Below are 23,690 nucleotides of genomic sequence, written 5' to 3'. Positions count from 1 at the left end.
GCACTTTGACGTGCTTTCGAACTGCTAGGTGGCAGGAGCAGGGACCGAGCAACAGGAGCTCACCCCGTTGCGGGGATTCGAACCACCGACCTTCTGATCGGCAAGCGCAAGAGGCTCAGCAGTTTAACCCACAGCGCCACCCGCGTCCCTATGTATATACATACAAAGCAGTTAAAACAATTGCATATATAAAAATACACACATTTAGATGGATACATACACATACATACAAGTGGAAGGGAGCTCTAATGGTCTGCTTATGGCATCATATAGAATGGCCCTCCTGATCGGATGCCCTCTCCTGCAGAAATGCAGTGATTGGTCAGGTGAGATGACTAACACATTCCAAATACGTGGTTTTCAAACTTCTACATTTAGGGAGCCTTTATACTGTGTACTGAGTCCAAGGAGCCTTGCTGCGGTCCCTGCACATAACATATTAGCGCCAATATGCATTGCATGAGAAAATCAGCAAGGATGGAAAAATCTATGGCATCTCTGCACTTTGGAATATTTTCTGAAGTTCTGGTTTTCCCTTCTCAAAAAGCATTGAGGTGGAGGTTTGGAAAAGGGCAGCCGAAATTTCCATTCTATGAAGAAAGTTCCCAAGATTTGGGCCTTTTCCGTTCAGAAAAAAGTGGTGTAACAATACCGTGCAGGGTGGAGAGGGAGAGATTTTTTCCTCTCGTAATGCCGGAACCCAGAGCTATCCAATGGAGGAGAGGCGGGAGAAAGTGCTTCTTTTACACCTTGCATAGTTAAACTGTGGAACTTGCTGCCACAAGATGCAGGCCCGGACCCCAACCTAGATGGCTTTAGAAGCGCTGCAGACAAATTCATGGAGGATAAGGCTATCGATGGCTTGTAGGAGCTCCGGTGACTAGGTGGTACGTCCTGTGACAGAGGTGTGCCTTTGAATCCCAGGCATTGGGGAACACAGTAGGGTAGGGGGCAGCAAGGTTTACCTCGCCTGGGCCGGTTCACTCCAGCGGAGATCCCTCCATGGTCCGGATTAAGCACACGGGCCCGCAATTTTTTGCGCATGCACGATTTTCGGCGCCGTGGAAGCGAGTCTCTGCACCGTGCTGTGCCAGTTTAGCACAGTGCGCGAGGAGTTGCCGAGTGGGCAGCTCGGTTTGGGGGTGGCTCATGGGCAGGTTAAACCAGGGGTAGGCAAACTAAGGCCCGGGGGCTGGATGCGGCCCAATCACCTTCTCAATCCGGCCCGTGGACGGTCCGGGAATCAGCGTGTTTTTACATGAGTAGAACGTGTCCTTTTATTTAAAATGCATCTCTGGGTTATTTGTGGGGCCTGCCTGGTGTTTTTACATGAGTAGAATGTGTGCCTCTTCACTCTTGAGATCAGAAGCTGTTCACTCGTCAGGACAGGATAAAAGGAGACCATTGCTCCTGAAGGTTGTCAGCCATTTTGTCTTCTTCAACCAGCTCCGATTACAGGTCACAGTTCCACCAGGACTTTCTCCTGTGAAACGAATGCCAGCTTTGTTGGAGTGCTTTGAGGAAATTGACAGAAACAGAATTGCTCCAAGGCTGGCTGGGTTTCACATCCTTTCGATATCGATGCCTCCACTTCCGCAAGCAAAAAGCAGAAGGCAGATGTCATCTGTAAATGGCCGGAGGCTTGCAGCCAATATTTTGTTTGGTAAATTCCAACACACGAAAGAAGAAAATCTCTACCCAGCTTCAAATGCACCTCTCTCATTCACCTCTCAATGTCCCTCCTCTTGCCTGCGTCCTTTAAAAAGAAATAAATCATTGATTCTTATTCAAAGGTATTCAGAAATACACACCCATTACAAAGTATCTGTGTATAATATATACAGCCACTTAATCTAAAGAGGAAGAAAATACAAGAAAAGGAGAAATCTGAAGAAGGAGAAAGCAAGAGAGAAGGAAAAGAATGAAAAAGCCAAAGAAAGATAAGAGCAAAATAAAAGGACTTCCGGCTCTCTGTAGAATGAATCTTATATTCATTCCTTAAGATCCAACCATTCTATCTTCTATGAACCAGTATTTTTTCAGTCTTCAGATCCAGATATTACAAGATCATTTTCTCTTTCACGCGAAAAGCATAAGAAATTTCTAGCCCTTCAGCAATGGTAGTAATGATTTTTCTCTTTATCAGACATATTAGCTCAGCCATCTCCGCCAAGTCCAACAATTTTGCCTGAGTTTATCCTGATTCATGCCTTGGTTATGGCTCTCTCATAGTTTGTTATGTGTGTGATGGTGGGGCACCTGCCCATCAACAAATGTCTGAGCTGACAGCTTCAAATGGTTGGGAGATTTGATTTGCATGATTTCCCTCTCCCGTCACAGGAGAGGGACTGCTTAAGTGGAGCTTTCATGTAAGCAGGTATCGCAAGCAGAATGCTTGGCTCAGATGCTCTTGGAAGGGGAGAAGAATATCGCCTCCAGCCCAGTGAACCAGGACTTCCTTTGCCCTACGCAATCTCCAGTCCCTTTTCCTCCTCCTTTAGGCAAGTGCTATGAGTGTTGTTGTTTTTTAAAGAAGAAAAAATAAAACCATTGATTTTAAACAAGACATGCAAAAAGATTACACCAATAAGCACAGTGCCGTGTAGAATATCAGGCAAAGTCTCTCCACAAAGGTGATAAAACAAATATCCAAATGCAAAGTTGATCGATCCAGCAATGTAGAAAGAAGACATATAGTGGACTCTCGGGTTGCGAACGTGATCCGCGCGGGATGCACGCGTGGGTTGCCATTCGGCGCTTCTGTGCATGCGCGCCAAAACCTGGACACCCATTCCAGTACTTCCAGGTTTCGGCGGGTCCATAACCCGAAAAAATGCATCCTGAAGTGTCTGTAACCTGAGGTATGACTACTTACAGAAAAGGGAAGAGAAAGCATAAAGACCAAATATATTTGCAGTATATTATTCTTGCCATGTAAATAATACTATACAGTGGTACCTCGGGTTAAGTACTTAATTCGTTCCGGAGGTCCATACTTAACCTGAAACTGTTCTTAACCTGAAGCACCACTTTAGCTAATGGGGCCTCCTGCTGCCGCCGCACCGCCGGAGCACAATTTCTGTTCTCATCTTGGAGCAAAGTTCTTAACCTGATGCACTATTTCTGGGTTAGCGGAGTCTGTAACCTGAAGCGTATGTAACCTGAAGCGTATGTAACCCGAGGTACCACTGTATATGAGCACCTCTTACATGTTCATGGGAGACAGACACAGAAAGGAAAAATTATTATCGTAACTAAAACCTTGGGAAAGCCCATTCCCCATGGTTGACCAACATAATAAAATGGTACCCAACAGAAAGGAATCTGTCTCTCTTCATTTGACCCCTCGGGACCCTTAGCTGATAAGTCGGTTTTTTCTAAAAGTGCCATTTCCCAAACTTTAGAATACCAGAATGCAACATTAGCACCAGCAAGATCTCTCCAGAACCGGGCTGTTGCAGCTCTCGCCGCTGTAAGTAAATGGATGATCAGTTGTTTATTACAAAGATTCTCTTCTCTGTGCGTTAAAGCTTCACTGCCACGTGCGCAAGATTGTACGAGACAAACGGATTCTCCTTTAAAGCTGAGAAACGGTTCTGACATTTCTGGAGCACCCCACAAAGCATGCTGCAGCAGCAAAAGGACAGCAAAAAACCCTGAACTAAGGGAAAAAGGCTAGGTATTGTTGACAGCAGGCCGATTATTTCCAGAGGCAAGCCGAGGTTGCTACTTCAACAGGAAGTAACAGCTAACCCTGGCTCCCTAATGAGCGTACATGTGTTTGCAAATAAGTATGTATCTCCTTGTAGCTATTTAGTTTTTTCAAGTGTGTAGTTACAGTATCTATAATTATATTTTGCTGGTGGCCGCGAAGTCTCTGATGCTGGATTGCCTGCGGCGACTGAGAATTTGGTCTCAGAGCCAGATTGGAAGAAGAAGAAGGGGGAGGGGGAGGGGGGAGGAGGAGAAGAGGAAGAGTTTGGATTTGATACACCGCTTTATCACTACCCTAAGGAGTCTCAAGGGACGCAGGTGGCGCTGTGGGTTAAACCACAGAGCCTAGGGCTTGCTGATCAGAAGGTTGGCGGTTCGAATCCCTGTGACGGGGTGAGCTCCCGTTGCTCGGTCCCTGCTCCTGCCAACCTAGCAGTTCGAAAGATGTCAAAGTGCAAGTAGATAAATAGGTACCGCTCCAGCAGGAAGGTAAACGGCGTTTCCGTGCGCTGCTCTGGTTCTCCAGAAGCGGCTTAGACATGCTGGCCACATGACCCAGAAGCTGTATGCCGGCTCCCTCGGCCAATAAAGCGAGATGAGCGCCGCAACCCCAGAGTTGGTCACGATTGGACCTAATGGTCAGGTGTCCCTTTACCTTTTTTTAAGGAGTCTCAAAGTGGCTAACAATCTCCTTTCCCTTCCTCCCCCACAACAAACACTCTGTGAGGTGAGTGAGGCTGAGAGACTTCACAGAAGTGTGACTAGCCCAAGGTCACCCAGCCGCTGCATGTGGAGGAGCGGAGACGCGAACCCGGTTCCACAGATTACGAGACTACCCCTCTTAACCACTACACCACACTGGCTCCCAGTAATCCTGTGAGGGAAGGGAAGGTAGTTGGTTTGGCTGGGACTATAAACATGGCTAAGTGTGAAACTGGGAAGAAGCCATGGGAAGCTAATGGGCAGTGTGTATGGAGGTCTTGGACAGCCTCGGTGTTGTGGTCCAAAGGAAAGCAGAGCAATATGTTTGGCACCAGCTTGGCCGCAGGAGTTGCCGGAAGGAGGCGTAAAGGCGCCTTAGGGACTCCATTCTGAATTTGTGTAGGGTTTACTCCTTAGCCTCTTCTTCTCCCGAAGATATCCCGCAAGACAGTGGAGGTTTCGATTCAGTCTTCCTTCTTCTGGTTGGGTTAACTTCCCAGGTTGACGAGACCCATCTGCCCCTCACGTTCCTCTATGGCAGGGGTCAGCAAACTTTTTCAGCAGGGGGCCCAGTCCACTGTCCCGCAGACCTTGTGGTGGTCTGGACTATATATTTTTTTGGGGGGGTGGAATGAACAAATTCCTATGCCCCACAAATAACCCAGAGATGCATTTTAAATAAAAGCACACATTCTACTCATGTAAAAAGACCAGGCAGGCCCCACAAATAACCCAGAGATGCATTTTAAATAAAAGGACACATTCTATTCATGGAAAAACACGCTGATTCCCAGGCCGTCCACGGGCTGGATTTAGAAGGCAATTGGGCCGGATCCGGCCCCCGGGCCTTAGTTTGCCTATATAACAACAACAACAGCAACAATAATAATTTATTATTTATACCCCACCCATCTGGCTGGGTTTCCCCAGCTACTCTGGGCAGCTTCCAACAAAATGTTAAAATACAATGGTCTGTTAAACATTAAAAGCTTCCCTAAACAGGGCTGCCTCCAGATGTTTTCTAAAAGTCTGGTAATTGTTTTTTTCTCTTTGACGTCTGGTGGGAGGGCGTTCCACAGGGCAGGCGCCACAACCGAGAAGGGTCTCTGCCTGGTTCCCTGTAACTTGGCTTCTCACTGCAAGGGAACTGCCAGAAGGCTCTCAGAGCTGGACCTCAGTGTCTGGGCTGAACGATGGGGGTGGAGACGCTCCTTCAGATATACTGGACTGAGGCTGGTTAGAGCTTTAAAGGTCAGCACCAACACTTTGAAGTGTGCTGGGAAACGTACTGCTCTATGATATGTGCAGAAACCTCCTTCTTGACCTTTGGACCCACTATTTGTCTGTCCACTCAATCCTCCAGAGCCCGTCTTCACATGCAGGGGAAATCCCTAACTCACCCAGGGTTTGAGACCCATCAGCTGCCCTCACCTGGTTTACCTGGCCAGTTGAAGCTATCTTCCCAGGATGCTGCTGTTGCATGCTGACAGCTTCTAGGAGCCACAGGTGAGAGCTGAGTGCAAAGGTGGACAAACCACTCCAGAAGGAGCATGATATGTCCCCCACCAGAGGGACCACCCCTCCCCTTCATTACATGGTGCATAGTTAAAACTATGGAACTCACTTTCATGGGAGGCAGTGATGGTTCCCATCTTGAATGGCTTTAAAAGATTAGAGAAGTTCACGGAGGTTAAGGCTATCTGAGAGCCTTCTGGCAGTTTCCTCACTGCAAGACATGAAGCTACAGAGAACCAGGCAGATGGTCTTTTCAGTAGTGGTGCCCACCCTGTGGAATCCCCTCCTATCAAATGTCAAGGAGATAAAAAACAAACAAACACTATTTGACTATTAGAAGACATCTGAAGGCAGCCCTGTTCAGGGAAGTTTTTAACGGCTGATGTTTTGCTGTGTTTTTAATATTTTGTTGGGCACTGCCCAGAGTGGCTGGGGCACGGCTTATTATTATTATTATTATTATTATTATTATTATTATTATTACAGCATTGCGACCCACAAAACCCCAAAGAGGCAAAAAGGGCTTTATAGCTGTAGACACAGAATTCCACATATCAATAAGAACTAGTCCACCAATTGCTGTAGGATGCATGCAATCAGTCATCGACCCCCAACTAACCAATGTGAAAGTCTGGGGGCGGACGGTACTTCGCTCCCCCAGCAGAGGGCAGTGCCAGCCCAGTTTCGCTCTGGCAGGGTAAAGCAATTAAAGAGAGAGACATCGGAGGTGTTTGTGGATGTCTGCACGCCCAGCCCTCAGAAGCTGACGCTCCATTTTTTCCAGAAGTCCACCTTGTCAATTGTTCTCTCTTGATTAAACATAATAAGGGCAGAGAACCCCTATATCCGTCAACTTAAGTTTGGTCCCGTCTGCCGGAGATGTGAGAGGAATAGGGAGACGGCGTTTGGCGGGCTCTGCTCACACCGGAGGATTTTGGTGGGCAGGGATTAGGTTAAGTCGTTTGACACTAATTCGCTTTGCTACATCTCTCTCTCGGCTTAACTCTTGCCTTTGCCACCAGCACACTGACCCATCTGGATGGCGAGGCTGCAAGACGGACGCGGCTGCCGCTGCCGCTCTCGGGATCCCAGCTGTTTTTATTCGAGGCCAAACTGGATCAATCACTGTCTCGCAGCGTGAGAAGCCAGGAGGCATGAAATATTGAGGAAGGTGGGAGATAGGGAGGTGGACGTGAAGAAGAGAGAAGCTATTGCGGAGGAAGGAGGTCACCAGGGGCAGTGGCGTAGCGTGGAGGGACAGGGGTCCGTGGCCCAGGTGCAAATTTCTGAGGCACCTCCACAACAGGTTTCCCCATTGAGGCAGGAGCTGCGGGGAGGCAAGCTACACCCAAGCCAGGCCTATGTGGCTCGGGTATCAGCGGTGCCTGCTTCCCGTGGCTGGCAAAGGGATGCCCACACGTATCACACCCCTGGGATGGCCAAGAAGGAGGGAGGGTGCCGCCGCCGCTGCCCATCAAGGAGGGAAGAAGAGGAAGGCAGGAAAGCACTGCCAGAAGCATGTACGTTGCCCAGAGCGCCTCGCTGCAAGGACAGGAGGGCAAGGAGACACAGTGGCGCGCCTGGCTTCGCATTTCTCTGCCTTAGCTCTGCTCCCAGGTTGGGGCTTGGTTGCAAGGAGAAACTCCCTTGATTAGACACTGGCCGGCAAAGGGACTGACTGCTGCGCCCTGAGCTCTGGCAAACCACGCTACGCCCCTGACCAAGGGTAAATGAGGATTCCCACAAGGGTGTTGGGTTGACCGACTAAAACACCCACCCAGCCACCCTGGTTGCCAGGGAAACTGCCGGGTCTTGAGCCCTGTGGCGATCACACAGGGTCCCCGGACGTTTCACCGTCTATTGATCCCTGTGCCACCACTTTATTTCTCGCTGCCACCACCCAGGCCCTACCTGGTACAATACTGAGTCCAGTCAGGGTTAAATTGGAATGTAAATTTCTGTTTATTTATTGCAGTTTAACAAGAGTGTGGTTTCATAAACGGTATTGGTCAATTACATTCATGGGGTGCCTATCCAGACCTATAACTTCCGCTACCTGCTCTCACTCACTAAACCACCTCTCAGATATTTACTTGTCTTCCTAGCCCCTAACTGTTCCTGACTCAGCTTATTTCGCTACCCTAACTCAACCTACGCACAAGTCTATCCCAATTCACTCCCACTCCAACCAACCACCCAACTCCCAGTGAATTCCTCCCTTCGCCCCTCCCAGAGCTGGTTTTATAGTCCCTTTGACTCCACCCCCCTGGGTTCTGATTGGGTAATCTGTTTAACTATTTCACCTCCAGCACTCTCATACGTTAACGTCACAAGCCCGGGGGAATGTCAAGCAGGGCTTGGGCCTTACGCCATTGCCATGTGCTGCTGTCAAGTTGGAAACGACCAACAGGATCAGGCCTCGTGTCCAGCAATACATCAGAGCGCATCACATGGTGATAACTGACCCACCTCTATAAGAGCTCCCTGACCAGGCTGGTTCTTTGGCATGAGCAACAAGATATCGCTGAATTTGTACACAGAAGAATTTTTATTTATTTGTTTATTTAATGACAGAGCTTTTTGTGTGCAAGAAACAACAGTCAGGTAACAGCCTAGTTTTGCCACTTCCAGAATAGGTGTGCTTCCTGTTCCTCTATGTGCAGCATGGTTAGGCATTGGGGACTGGAAAGTAGAAACACTGAAAATGTAGAAGAGAAGAAAAGATCAAACCTACAGGGCCATCCTGCCCCATTTCCCCCTTCACTTCTTTGTTGTTGTGAACTGAGTCTGCATGTGTACAACTTGTACACATAAAGGCTTTCTCTGAACAAGCGGAAACCTGCATTTTCCTGGTTTGTCTGTACACTCAAAGGCTCTGTTGATAAAAGAACAAAAGGCACAGGGAGGTCAGGGCATGGATGCTATGCGTCAACTTGCGACCCTCTCATCTGGCCATTCATTGCATGCGCTTCCTTCAGATCCACAATGGCCCTGAAAGCTGTTTTCCAGTCACAATGTATTATGCTTTCACACACAAAAATGTACAAATATTTTGTGCGTTCTGCAGTCATAAACACATAACAATTGCTAGCTGGACCAGTCTGTTTCCAGCATATCGTTTTTCCTGCTAAATGATGTTGGAAACCAAGAGGAGGGCATAAAGATAGCAAGGTAAAAAAAAAGAAGTAAAGAACCCCTGGACGGTTAAGTCCAGTCAAAGGTGACTATGGGGCTGCGGCGCTCAGCTTGCTTTCAGGCCAAGGAAGCTGGCGTTTGTCCACAGACAGCTTTCCAGGTCATGTGGCCAACTTTCCTAAATTGCTTCTGGCGCAACAGGACACCATGACAGAAGTCAAAGTGCACGGAAACGCCGTTTACCTTCCCACTGCAGCGGTACCTATTTATCTGCTTGCACTGGTGTGCTTTCGAACTGCTAGGTTGGCAGGAGCTGGAACAGAGTGATGGGAGCTCACCCCGTCGCCGGGATTCGAATCGCTGACCTTCCAATTAGCAAGCCCAAGAGGTTCAGTACACAACTAGTCACAAAGCCACTTTTCTCATGCAGCTATTTTTGTGAGCGGGTAGGTTATGCAGGGCTGTTTGCAAATTCTACTTCCCTTTCACCAGCTGCTAATAACTCTGATTTCCTTCCCAAGGAAAGCCCAATGAGGCTCAGAACAGACCAGACCAGAATGAATACAAAATATTAGAATGAGAATCAATATAACAAAGCATAATACATCGAAATACATCTGTGCTTTTGCTCAGCACAGATTACCTCACAGGGATGGAGCAAAGGTCATTACTAGAACAACCCCTAGGACCTGGGGTAAGACACCTCCTTCTGGTTTTGTTTTTCAAAGAGCCTTAATTGCAAATGTAAAGAAACAAAATCAAGTAGGGAAACCCCCACCTCGACCAATTATAAATCTGGCACAGAGATCAGGCAGACTTAATGGTGAAGATACCATAGCTGGATAGTTGGATGTGGAATGAGATCTCTCAGAAGCGCAATAAATGATGCTTCAAATAAACAAAGGAATAAGGAGGCAGTCTGAACAGGAGAGGTTTTTGTCAAGGGGTGTATAGACAAGGCCATAAGTCTGCTAAGCTGCCACTTAGGAATGGTCAAATCCACAGTGAAATTATTCAGATTCTTTTGTTGATTTAGTCTTAAGTACTTATAGGCCAGGGACGCGGGTGGCGCTGTGGGTTAAACCACAGAGCCTAGGACTTGCCAATCAGAAGGTTGGTGGTTCGAATCCCCTCGACGGGGTGAGCTCCTGTTGCTCGGTCCCTGCTCCTGCCAACCTAGCAGTTCGAAAGGACATCAGAGTGCAAGTAGATAAATAGGTACCACTCCGGCGGGAAGGTAAACGGCGTTTCCGGTGCTGCTCTGGTTCAGAAGCGGCTTAGTTATGCTGGCCACATGACCCGGAAGCTGTACGCCGGCTCCCTCGGCCAATAAAGTGAGATGAGCGCCGCAACCCCAGAGTCGGTCACGCCCGGACCTAATGGTCAGGGGTCCCTTTACCTTTTACTTATAGGCCACCCTATAACTTAAGTTCTCTGGGTGGCTTGCAATAGATTACCTCACTTTTTTTTTGGTGAACACAAACTTTGGATGTCGGTGTTGCACTGCAACATGGTCTTTGGAGTGCCGGGTGACTATACACTCACATTTCTTGCATATGCATGCAAGATTCACTAATAGAGGAGACCGGCATCAAAGGATTGATGTGGAAGTTTGCGTGAATCGCAGACCTGATTCTTGCTGGGGTGTGCGAATTTCCATGGGTGTGCCAAAAACCTGTGAGATTTGGGGGGATAAGATCTGGATTTAGCAGTTTCTGACTAAATAGAGTGAGTGGAGGCGCCCGCACTTTCCCCATTAGCAAACCTCTATGCAGCCAGGTGACATGACGGACTGATCAATGCTCAAAGTTCTCATCATTACTGGCATTATTTATAATTAGACAAGTGACTCTGCTTCCATCAATCATGGACAAGACTTACTTTCCAGGTTAACAGTGCTCCTCTCATAGTATTGATACCAGGATCAATGAAAGGCAATGCAGAGGGAGGGAGGGAGGGGTGTCTGGTAACTGTGTGTTCATAAGAGAGAGAGAATGATAGAGATTTTGTTTTAATATACATGCCAAGGTCAAACAGCTGAACTGAGAATGTGAAGTCTACTTCCTTAGCCTTGAATTTCATCTATCCTCTGTCCCCACAACATTACCCATATAGTCCAGAAAACCGTACACAGAACTGTAACTTAGTGCATATGGCAACGTATTCATTTAGACCATTTCCTTAAATGTCTGCTAACCGTACCATTCAGCAACCCATGTTGCTACAAGGCTGAAGCCTGTTTGAAATCTATTGTTCTGCTGTCCACCCCACAATTCCCTCCCTGTTATTTTCCGCTTGGTTCGTTGGCACACGGAAACGCAGTCCCCTTGCAACAACGTAGCTTCCCAAAGCTTGGATTTAGGAAGATTTGTCCCCAAAAGTGGTTAAGGACTTTCAGAAGGTGACCTGCAGGCCTTACTGCTTAACAGTCCTGCCTCTCTGCTTTGGCTTAATTAGATAGCAAAGGGCCTGGCTTTTGCATTAGACGTTTGGGTTTAGTCAAGCATCCCAGGTTCTGCAAAGTTGCTCTTAAGCAGCCTGAGGACCTGAGCTTTCCTGGCATGGTGTGTTGCGCTGTTTTACCAAGTGCACTTGTGACAGCTTACCTTAATTGCCGGCAAGGCTGAGATGGCTGTTAGGAGATCAGGGAAAGCCAACTTCCTTCTTGATACAGGTAAATTCGGCCTCTGGGAGATGAAAAAGAATCTAGACCTTTCTTTGGGTTCTTTCTTGCTACGCCTGAGTTTGTTCCTGAGTTAGAGGGAAAAGTCAGTTCTGTTCCTGAGTACTGCAACAGCATACCCTCCAACATTTCTCTACCGAAAATAGGGACGTCCGATTCCATAATACCTCGGTTCTCGAACACCCTGGAACTTGTACGTTTTGGCTTCCGAACGATCGAAAACCGGAAGTGTGTGTTCCGGTTTTCAAACGTTCTTTTGGAAACCGAATGTCTGATGGGGCTTCCACGGCTTCTGATTGGCTGCAGGAGCTTCCTGTAGCCAATCAGAAGCCACGCTTTGGAAGGCAAACGTTTTGGAAGGCAAAAGGACTTCCAGAACTGATTGCGTTCAACTTCTGAGGTGCGACGGTAATAATTTTATTATTTCTACCCTGCCTAACTGACTGGGTTGCCCCAGCCACTCTGGGTGGCTTCCAACATATATAAAAACATAACAAAACATTAAACAACTTGCCTATACAGGGCAGATGTCTTCTAAGGGTTGTATAGTTACTTATCTCCTTGGCTCGGTTGCATAACTCCACACCCTCCAACATTTCTCCAATGAAAATAGGGACGTCCTAAGGAAAACCAGGACATTCCAGGATCAAATCAGAAATCAAGACAGCTTTGGTGAATACAGAGCTATCCCTTGGAATAATAATAATAATAATAATAATAATAATAATAATAATAATAATTTATTTATACCCCGCCCATCTGGCTGGGTTTTCCCCAGCTACTCTGGGCGACTTCCAACCGAATATTAAAAACAATACAGAGTCAGACGTTAAAAACTTCCCTAAACAGGGCCGCCTTCAGTTGTCTTTTAAAAGTAAAATAGTTGTTTATTGCCTTGACATCTGCTGGAGGGCGTTCCACAGGGCGGGCGCCACTACTGAGAAGGCCCTCTGCCTGGTTCCCTGTAACCTCACTTCTCGCAGAGAGGGAACCGCCAGAAGGCCCTCGGAGCTGGACCTCAGTGTCCGGGATGAACGATGGGGGTGGAGACACTCCTTGGAGCGTATGCAACAGCGCTTTCCCCACTAGCAAATCTCATCAAGTGTTGTTGCTGCGTTGGGGGTGAGATGAGTTGGGGAGGCCCTGCATACAGCCTGCTGGCTGGAGGCTACTCACTCCTGGCTTAAAGTGTGCCTTTGGGGTGCTTTGAAATGCCCCGAGGAACAGATCCACCAAAGCTTACTTCTATACCATATTTTGCAATGGCTAAAATCTTTGTACCTTCAGACAAGCGAAACTGACATGGGCCACAGATACACCATGCATTAAAGGTGTTAAGTTGTGGGTGAACATATCAGATGACACAGCGATTCTTCAAACAGCTCGTTTATTCACAGGCCAGAACAGAACTGAACTGAAGGGTTCAGCCAGCCTGCTTATATAGAGCTCCACTAGAATGCAACAGTAACCACTTTCTGTAACTATCCAATCACTGAACGTCACTTTCAATCCCTTATTTGCATATGTGGACCTGAGTGAAAACTATCTACAGTATCCCCCTGCTGGCCCAGGGTGAAAACTTCAGTACATAACAAAAGGTACACTCCCACCCCTTCAAAGAATCCTGGGAACAGTAGTTTGCCCCCACGGCACTACAATTCCCAGCACCCTTAACAAACAACAGTTCCCATGATTCTTTGATGTGCTTTAAACGTGTGGTGTGTATGTAGCTGTGGGCTCTCGGGCAAGACAAGGCATCCCTTCTGGACCCACTGTCCTTCATGTTACTGAAATATCATCTCTGAAATATAGGAGGTGCCATTTGAAGAAATGCACATCCTGATCTCCCTTGGTTTTGCCACGGCGAGCCCCTGCCGGGGTATCCGGTATGCCCCACGGAGAACCTCAAGGTCCATAAATAGCAACACCCTAGTGGTGCCGGGCCCTAAGGAAGTTAGATTGGCTTCAACCAGAGCCAGGGCCTTTTCAACACTGGCTCCAGCCTGGTGGAACGCTCTGCCTCATGAGACCAGGGCCCTGCAGGATCTGATTTCTTTCCGCAGGGCCTGTAAGAGAGAGTTGTTCCGCCTGGCCTTTGGCTTGGAGCCAATTTGATTCCCTCCCTCTCTTTCTTTTTTCTTTTCCTTTCTCCTCCTGCGATGAGGTTACATTTTAATATTTTTATGTTTCAATATTTTAATGTTGTATTTTAATTTTGTTTTTGAGTTGTAATCATTCAACTTGTTTTTATTATTGCTTGTTAGCCGCCCTGAGCCCGGCCTTGGCTGGGGAGGGCGGGGTATAAATAATAATAATAATTATTATTATTATTATTATTATCTGGATTAACTGGGAATAGTTATGGCAGCGGAAACAGGCGGGCATTTTTTGGTCAAGGGGTGACCTCTTTCGGATTGTTAAGCATTGGTTGTTCGTTCGCTGGAGCGGAGGCGAGGAGAATGCCACAGCATCTCTCGCTAAAACCTTCCCGGATCGATCGGCTGTGTCTGGATCTAAGAAGACGTGGCGGCGGCGTTCGCAGTGGTCCCTCGCCTCCCCTTGCTGCTCCTTTCCTCCTTAATTGAAGTTTGTTTGAGCACATCCTGAGAGCCCAAGCCAAATATTTAGTTGCTGCAAATTGGCACTCCGGATCAATTACTAGCTGACTTGACAAGTGTCACTTTCCACCCTCCCTACGCCATCCCTTTGGGCTCAGGAATCAGCATCTTGGCGCATGTGGGTCCCTCCCCTTCGCAAGCCCAGATCTGCTGCTCCCTCTGCAAGCACGTTTTTCATCAGGCTCAGCAATCTATCACCCGAGCTAAGGCAAGATTTTCAATGAAGAAAAGTTCTTCTTTGCTAATTCTCCCCGTGCAGGCCCGTGTCTGCCGGGAACTTTCCCCTCTCTCTCTCCCTGGACTTTGAAAGTTGGAGAAAAATCGGCTGCGCCCTTGCGCATTTATCACTTCGGTTCGTCCGTGACTGCAATGCAACAGGCCTGGAGTTAACGTATTCTTTCTAAAACAGGGAGACATTTGCAGAGAAAAGAGGTTTCCCACCCTTCTCGTCATCTCAGAATTACTGTACTTTGTCCTTGTTGTTGCATAAAAGGTAAAGGTAAAGGGACCACTGACCATTAGGTCCAGTCGTGGCCGACTCTGGGGTTGCGGCGCTCATCTTGCTTTATTGGCCGAGGGAGCCAGCGTACAGCTTCCGGGTCATGTGGCCAGTATGACTAAGCCGCTTCTGGCGAACCAGAGCAGCGCACAGAAACGCCGTGTACCTTCCCGCCGGAGCGGTACCTATTTATCTACTTGCACTTTGACGTGCTTTCAAACTGCTAGGTTGGCAGGAGCAGGAACTGAGCAACGGGAGCTCACCCCATCGCGGGGATTCAAACCGCCAACCTTCTGATCGGCAAGTCCTAGGCTCTGTGGTTTAACCCACAGCGCCACCCGCATCCCAGCTCCCAAAATATGCTGCACTCACAACTTTCCTCTGCACAGCAATTTTGCTTCTCCCTGTCCCGGCTTTGAAAGCTGGCCTTCCTCCCAATGTTGACTTTGCTCAGATTGATGTGGCCTTCAGTATAAATGACTGGCAATGAAGATGTTCAGTTTCCCCATGGTTTAAAGCAGGAATAGGGACGTGGGTGGTGCTGTGGGTTAAACCACAGAGCCTAGGACTCGCCGATCAGAAGGTCGGTGGTTCAAATCCTCGCGACGGAGTGAGCTCCTGTTGCTCGGTCCCTGCTCCTGCCAACCTAGCAGTTCGAAAGCACGTCAAAGTGCAAGTAGATAAATAGGTACTGCTCCATCGGGAAGGTAAACGGTGTTTCCGTGCGCTGCTCTGGTTCGCCAGAAGTGGCTTAGTCATGCTGGCCACATGACCCGGAAGCTGTACGCCGGCTCCCTCGACCAATAAAGCGAGATGAGCACTGCAACCCCAGAGTCGGCCACAACTGGACCTAATGGTCAGGGGTCCCTTTACCTTTTAAAGCAGGAAAGAGGAACCTGCAGCCCTGCATATGCTGTTGGACTCCAACTCCCATCATCCCCAGCAAGCATAGCCAACGCCCAGGGATGATGGGAGTTCGAGTCCAGCAACATCTGGTTCCCCAACTTTGGTTTAAAGTAGGGATGAAGAACCAGTGGTCATCCAGATATGGTTGGGGTTTATTGGGCTTGTACGTTGCTTCCACAGAGAAGTCCCAAAGAGAGTTACAATCAAAATCGGGTCGCAAAATGGCTCAGTGCGTCTGGCTACTAACCAGAAAGTTGGTGGTTCGAGCCCAACCAGGGATGTCTGTGGACAGGATTCCTGCATTGCACGGGACCAATGAAGAAGAAGAAGAAGAGTTTGGATTTGCTATCCCGCTTTATCACTACCCGAAGGAGTCTCAAAGCGGCTAACATTCTCCTTTCCCTTCCTCCCCCACAACAAACACTCTGTGAGGTGAGTGAGGCTGAGAGACTTCACAGAAGTGTGACTGGCCCAAGGTCACCCAGCAGCTGCATGTGGAGGAGTGGGGACGCGAACCCGGTTCCCCAGATTAAGAGACTACCGCTCTTAACCACTACACCACACTGGCTCTCTCCAAACCGAGTGAATGGGCAGTGAAATGGCAAAGTGATGCATGTCAAGGCAAAAAATATATTTCTTAATTTCACATAAACGTTTTTATATTTAATCCAGGATTTTCTCTTGCCATGGAAAATCTGTCAAGTAAAAATAATCTGTTATACAATTGCAGATGCTGCTGGTGCGAAGCTCATTAGCTCACTTTTTGGGTGGGCGGTTTGTCACACCCGTGGTGATGTTTTGGGGTGGGGTGGCCCATATCACCACAGCTCTATATCCTGTTTACTCCTCGTCTGAGCACAACGTAGCTTCTTTGTTTCCAGCCACCCAAAATAATATAAACACGTTTATTTCTATCCATGTCGGAATTCTGACAATGCGGTTAAGAAGGTCTGTTCTCTCAAGACACTGGAGGGGAGATTACCTCGGAGGTTACAATCACATTACAGTGGTACCTCGGGTTAAGTACTTAATTCGTTCCAGTGGTCCGTTCTTAACCTGAAACTGTTCTTAACCTGAAGCACCACTTTAGCTAATGGGGCCTCCTGCTGCTGCCGCGCAGGCAGAGCATGATTTCTGTTCTCATCCCATAGCTGTCAACCTTCCCTTTTTTGCAGGAAATTCCCTTATTCCAGCGCCGTTTCCCGCTGCTTCCCACTGCTATCCTGGATTGTTAGCTATCCTATAGACTGTCCCCGGGACAGGTGAGGCTGTTGATCCCTTATTTTCAAATCTGAAAGTTGACAGATATGTCTCATCCTGAAGTTCTTAACCCGAGGTACTATTTCTGGGCTAGCGGAGTCTGTAACCTGAAGCGTCTGTAACCTCAAGCGCCTGTAACCCGAGGTACCACTGTACACATGTACATCTGCACTTTTTAAAACCCAGAATTAATACAGGGGTCTTGTGCACGACCTCTTTAGCAGGATTTTGACACGGCTAAATATCAGTCTTGTGCAAGAACTGTGCATTCATTAAAATAAAATAAAGCCCAATACAATACCAACTGGAAATGGATATTGTTGTCACCACCACCAAAAGCAGAAACCTCAATTTTGCTCATTATGAAACATGATAACTGGGATCTGGTAAGCATGGGTGGATCATAAAATTGTAGCGTTGGAAGGGATCCTGAGCATCATCTAGTCGAACCCCCTGCAACGCAGGAATACGCAGCTGTCTCATACAGGGATCGAACCTGCAACCTTGGTGTTATCCGCACCATGTTCTGATCTGTCAATTCTCCCAATTTCTCATTTTCCAGCTCCCCACATTTCCACATATTCGGGTTTTTTTTAAAGCTCCTCAAGAAAATTTATTAGCATTTTCACACGAATTTCTTTCTAATACACACATTTCTGCAAAGCAATTTCCCCCCAATACAATGCATCCTATTTTCACTAACGTGCCTTTGTATCCAAACTTTACCCCAATACCGAGAACTGCATTGCAAAATCGGGAGAAGTGTGAATTTGGAAAGGAGGGCTGAGTTTCCAAATTAGGTACACGCAAATTTTAACTGCAAACTGAAGTGAATCCTCAGGTGCTGGCAATGTTTCCTCCTGCACAAAACCTATGGATTTTTTTAATAAAAAAAAACCCCTAAAAGTTCTCTGCAAGGGGAACAGCGATTGAAAACACAGCCAGGACTGTGGAAGAAAGGTGTTAAGTTTACTGCATGTATGATGTTAAAGGAAAATGTTATGAAAGTGATGTATAGATGGTACTTAACCCCTGTAAGTATGCAGGTGACGCTGTGGGTAAAACCTCAGTGCCTAGGGCTTGCCGATCACATGGTCGGCGGTTCGAATCCCCGCGGCGGGGTGAGCGCCCGTCTTTCGGTCCCAGCTCCTGCCCACCTAGCAGTTCGAAAGCACCCCTAAGTGCAAGTAGATAAATAGGTACCGCTTTATAGCGGGAAGGTAAACGGCGTTTCCGTGTGCTGCGCTGGTGCTGGCTTGCCAGAGCAGCTTCGTCACGCTGGCCACGTGACCCGGAAGTGTCTGCGGACAGCGCTGGCCCCCGGCCTCTTAAGTGAGATGGGCGCACAACCCTAGAGTCGGACACGACTGGCCCGTACGGGCAGGGGTAGCTTTACCTTTACCTTTAACCCCTGTAAAACTAGCAAAGATCTACCACAAGAGTGACAATTTGTGTTGGAAATGTAAAGAAAAAGAAGGAACCTTTTATCATATGTGGTGGACCTGTCCCAAGGTGAAAGACTTCTGGGAAAAGATTTATAATGAATTGAAAAAAATGTTGAAATATACATTTATTAAGAAACCAGAGCCCTTTCTTCTTGGAATAATAGGTTTGGAATTGCCCAAGAAAGATGTTAGATTGTTTTTGTATGCCACAACTGCAGCTAGAATTTTGTTGGCCAAAAATTGGAAATTACAAGAAGTACCAACAGTGGAGGAATGGCAGATGAAGATGATGGACTTTTGGGAGCTAGCCGAACAGACTGGAAGAGTCCGCGGCCAGGACGAGGAGGAGTACCAGGAGGAATGGATGAAATTTAAAGACTATTTAGCTAAATATGCTAAGATAACTTGAATAGAAATACTTGCAAGTACCAGATTGGCTTAGGATTTAAATATGTGAAGTTATAAAATGAAAAGAAAGAAAGATGTTAATTGATTAAGTAAATTTTATGAGAAATTAGTTTTGGAAAACTGTTACAATGATATACATAGAAACTCAGCCAGGGGGATTTGAGGAAGTCACTTAACAATGTTAACAAAAGTGGAATTATTATAGTTAGGATTTTTGTTTGTTTGTTTGTTTATGTTTGTCATAAATTTGGAAAATCAATAAAAAAAATTGGGGGGGGGGAATGAAAACACAGCCAAGAAACTTTCCATGCAGGACCAACCACTGGCGACAAGAAGAAACAACAGAATACCTATGACTAAAAAAAGACTAAACCTAAGACTAATCTAAGACTAAAATCCAGAGTGTGTGGTTGGCCCTGAGCCAATTGCGCACGCAGAAAAAAAATCAGCTTTCTGTGACCCATCTTTGAGATGAAGCTCCCACCCCGAAGGACCCCTTGTGAGTTATTAAAGTGTTACAAAAGTTGGGTGTCGTCCGCACTGTCTGCCAAGCGACAGCAAAATCCCAGGGGGGTTCCAGGCAGTCACCCAGGGTCTGTGTTCCTTTGGAGTATTGAGACACAGCAGAGACTGTCGTAGCTTTAAGAAATAGGGTTTATTCACCTATTTACGCCTTTGGCCTGCATGGAGGGAGTCCAGATCTTGCAGGACGGTCATTTCAAGAGGGGCTTGTCCTCCACAGCAAGTCCAAGGCATCTTCCCCAGCCAGCAAGCAGCCAACCTGCCAAAGATGGATCCCACCTTCCTCCATCTTCTTCCCAGAACACCTTGCTAAAAACTCTCTGTTATGTACTGAGTTGAATAGGATCCAAACTGCAGCAGTCTGATTGGTCCTAGAACAATAGGATCTAAAATGCAGCAGTCTGATTGGTCCTAGAACAATGCAGCAGTATGATTGGTTGGCAGGAACCACCCAATCCTGCTCCAGATAGAAGTGAATCCACAACCTGATTGGCTTACAGTAGAATTCCAGAATTAGCCAATCATGTGCAGCCCATTGTGTAAATAATGTATATAAAGCAGATACTGTGAGGGGACTTCCATTCATTCCTCCTCACCACTATGAGCTGAATAAAGAGCCTGAAATCACTTTGCGACTCTGAGTATATTCCACTCTCTTTTCATGTCGCTAGAAACACACAGCACTTCGCCTTGGCAACATCTGTCTCCCCAGGCCAAAGGATTCCTCTCAGAAGACCCATCGACCCCTTTTGTCATGCTAACAGATTGGCCAGCCAGGCTCGTTTGCATAAGCCAGACCAGGAATTCCTTGCCGGGCCCAGCTCTGCAGCTTGTACTTTCATCCATATCCCAATTAATCAAAACCATTTATTAATTTCTAGAATTTAGGGGGGTGTCCTCCAGACCCTCCAAGTGTCCCTGTTTTCCAGGGACAGTCCCGGATTTACAGGTTTATGATTTGATCCTGGAATGTCCAGCTTTTCCTTAGGATGTCCCTATTTTCATTGGAGAAATGTTGGAGGGTATGGAGTTATGCAACCACTGAGTAACTAGACAACCTTTTGAAGACATCCGAAGGCAGCCTTGGATAGGGAAGTTTTTAAATGTTTAATGTTTTATTATCTTTTTATATTATGTCGGAAGCCACCCAGAGTGGCTGGGGAGACCCAGTGAGATAGGAGGTGTATAATTATAATTATTATTATTATTATTATTAAAGAGGATGTTGCTATTTTCATTGGAGAAATGTTGGATGGCATGGATGGTATAGCCTATAACAATAGGCTAGGAAGCTGTGCTTTCAGAATATCCCCCCCCCCAACACAGAATTGATGTTTTATACTTTTACCCAGTGCTTTTTCGGGGGGGGGGACGCAGGGGTTCGTATACCCCTAACCATTTTGTGACTCTTTGTACTTTTGTCCATCGGGGTATTTATTTTCCCCGATTTTAACTATAAAATGGTGATTTTCTTGAGTCAAAATGAGAGTATGGTACCCCTAAACTATTTTTTTTAAGAAAAAAAGCTCGGCTTTTACCATTTGGTAGCCAAATAGAAAGCAAGACTTGTTTGTAGAAAGCAAGATTCTAGTCCTTATGAGTGCACCTTTCTCCACCCAGTTTTTCCTGAGCTTTCGCATTTTCTGAGTCTGAGGGTTGAGGGAGACACACTGGCATTCTCACCGGGGGAAGAGCAAATGATATACAGTGGTACCTCAGGTTACATACACTTCAGGTTACATACGCTTCAGGTTACAGACTCCACTAACCCAGAAATGGTGCTTCAGGTTAAGAACTTTGCTTCAGGATGAGAACAGAAACCGTGCTCTGGCGGCGCGGCAGCAGCAGGAGGCCCCATTAGCTAAAGTGGTGCTTCAGGTTAAGAACAGTTTCAGGTTAAGAACGGACCTCTGGAACAAATTAAGTGCTTAACCTGAGGTACCACTGTATAAGGAAAGCCTTGTCGCCAATGAACAGCAATTTTTGTTCCGCGCAACCCACATAAGTAGAGGTGCAGGGGGACCAACGACAAGAGGAGGCAGTTTTAGGCGGGAGGCGCAATTATTTTGTGAACTGAAGTGCGATGCAGAAGATTAAAGAGCATCTCTGAAGCGAATCAATAAGAGAGAAATCTAGGACAACGTATAAGGGCCCTGCGCGGGAGCAACTTTGGTCCGTAAAATATCTTTCCTGCCCTTATGTCCGTGTTTTGTTGCTGTGACCAGCTAAAAGGAAAAGGAGAAGGAGGAGAAAAAGAAAAAGACCTCTGTTCGCCTTTGTCCCTCTGTATGGTTGCTGGGCAACAGGAGCCTAAAAGTGGTCTCATAATGGCTCCAAGATGGCTCACCCCTTTTAAACCTTTGAGGCCAAGAGTCAGGAGCCCCCTGAGCCCTTCGTACTAATACTAAATGCTTTGGTGAGGACGCAGCCTCTCTTGACCCCCTTTGGGGGATGGAAAACAAGGACACACAGCTTTTTTCCTGCCTCAGCCTGCCTCTCCTGCTAGTGTGTACTTTCAGAAGCTTGGCTCTTGGCACTGGAAAAGAACCTGGACAGATCAGGAAAAGCTTCCACCTAGTTCAGGATCCAGTGCCACTGTATTCTGCTCTGGTCAGACCTCACCTGGAGTACTGTGTCCAGTTCTGTGCACCACAGTTCAAGAAGGACACTGACAAACTGGAACGTGTCCAGAGGAGGGCAACCAAAATGGTCAAAGGCCTGGAAATGATGCCTTATGAGGAACGGCTAAGGGAGCTGGGCATGTTTAGCCTGGAGAAGAGGAGGTTAAGGGGTGATATGATAGCCATGTTCAAATATATAAAAGGATGTCACATAGAGGAGGGAGAAAGGTTGTTTTCTGCTGCTCCAGAGAAGCGGACACGGAGCAATGGATCCAAACTACAAGAAAGAAGATTCCACCTAAACATTAGGAAGAACTTCCTGACAGTAAGAGCTGTTCGACAGTGGAATTTTCTGCCAAGGAGTGTGGTGGAGTCTCCTTCTTTGGAGGTCTTTAAGCAGAGGCTTGACAACCATATGTCAGGAGTGCTCTGATGGTGTTTCCTGCTTGGCAGGGGGTTGGACTCGATGGCCCTTGTGGTCTCTTCCAACTCTATGATTCTATGATTCTAAAAGAAGCCAGACAAATGAATATGGGATTCAGGGGTGAACTGCAGGCCCGAGTGTCCCTATTTCCTAGGGACAGTCCCAGGTTTACAGAAGCCGCCTGAGTTTCTTATTTGATCCCGGAGTGTTCCACTTTTCCTTAGAGCGTCCCTGTTTTCATTGTAGAAATGCTGGAGGGTATGGAATAGGACATCCCTACTTTTGTCAGATAAATGTTGGAAGGGATATCTCTTATTTTCATCAGGGAAATGTTGGAGGGCATGGAATACTGCAGGGGTCAGCAAACTTTTTCAGCAAGGGGCTGGTCCACTGTCCCTAAGACCTTGTGGGGGGCAGATTGTATTTGGGGGGGGGAGATATGAATGAATTCCAACGCGGGTGGCGCTGTGGGTTAAACCACAGAGTCTAGGGTTTGCCGATCAGAAGATCGGCGGTTCGAATCCCCACGATGAGGTGAGCTCCCGTTGCTCAGTCCCTACTCCTGCCAACCTAGCAGTCTGAAAGCACATCAAAGTGCAAGTAGATAAATAGGTACCACTCCGGCGGGAAGATAAATGGCGTTTCCGTGCGCTGCTCTGGTTTGCCAGAAGCAGCTTAGTCATGCTGGCCACATGACCCGGAAGCTGTACGCCGGCTCCCTCGGCCAGTAAAGCGAGATGAGCGCCACAACCCCAGAGTCGGCCACGACTGGAACTAATGGCCAGGGGTCCCTTTACCTTTACAAATAACCCAGAGATGCATTTTAAATAAAAGGACACATTCTACTCATGTAAAAACATGCTGATTCCTGGACCGTCCGCAGGCCGGATTTAGAAGGCGATTGGACCGGATCCGGCCCCCGAGCCTTAGCTTGCCTACCCATGGAATAGGGTGTCCCTATTTTCACTGGATAAATATTGGAGGGTATGGAACAGATCCTGGCATTTCCATTGGAAAATAGTTACTGGTAGCAGGACTCTCCTCTGTAGGCCTTTCACATTTGATCATAGAACCAGAGACTTGTAGAGTTGGATGGGACCCCGAGGGTCATCCATCCAACCCCCTGCAATGCAGAAATCTCCGCTAAATCATCCATGACAGATGGCCTGCTTAAAACCTCTGCTTAAAAACCTGCGAAGGAGAGTTCACAACCTCCCAACAGAGAGACTGTTCCCTAA

General features: G+C 47.3%; 1 long non-coding RNA gene across 2 annotated transcripts in view; it reads left to right on the top strand.

Annotated features, from left to right (window-relative positions):
- LOC308460612 overlaps positions 1 to 23,690 on the top strand; it is a 427,618-nt gene that overhangs the window by 388,729 nt on the left and 15,199 nt on the right. The gene's annotated exons all lie outside the window — the stretch shown is intronic.

The sequence above is a fragment of the Podarcis pityusensis genome (genome assembly GCF_964106645.2).
Source record: "Podarcis pityusensis genome assembly, chromosome: 13".
In the NCBI taxonomy this organism is placed as follows: domain Eukaryota; kingdom Metazoa; phylum Chordata; class Lepidosauria; order Squamata; family Lacertidae; genus Podarcis; species Podarcis pityusensis.
Note: the sequence above shows the minus strand (reverse complement) of the source record. Positions and strands in the feature narration are given on the sequence as shown.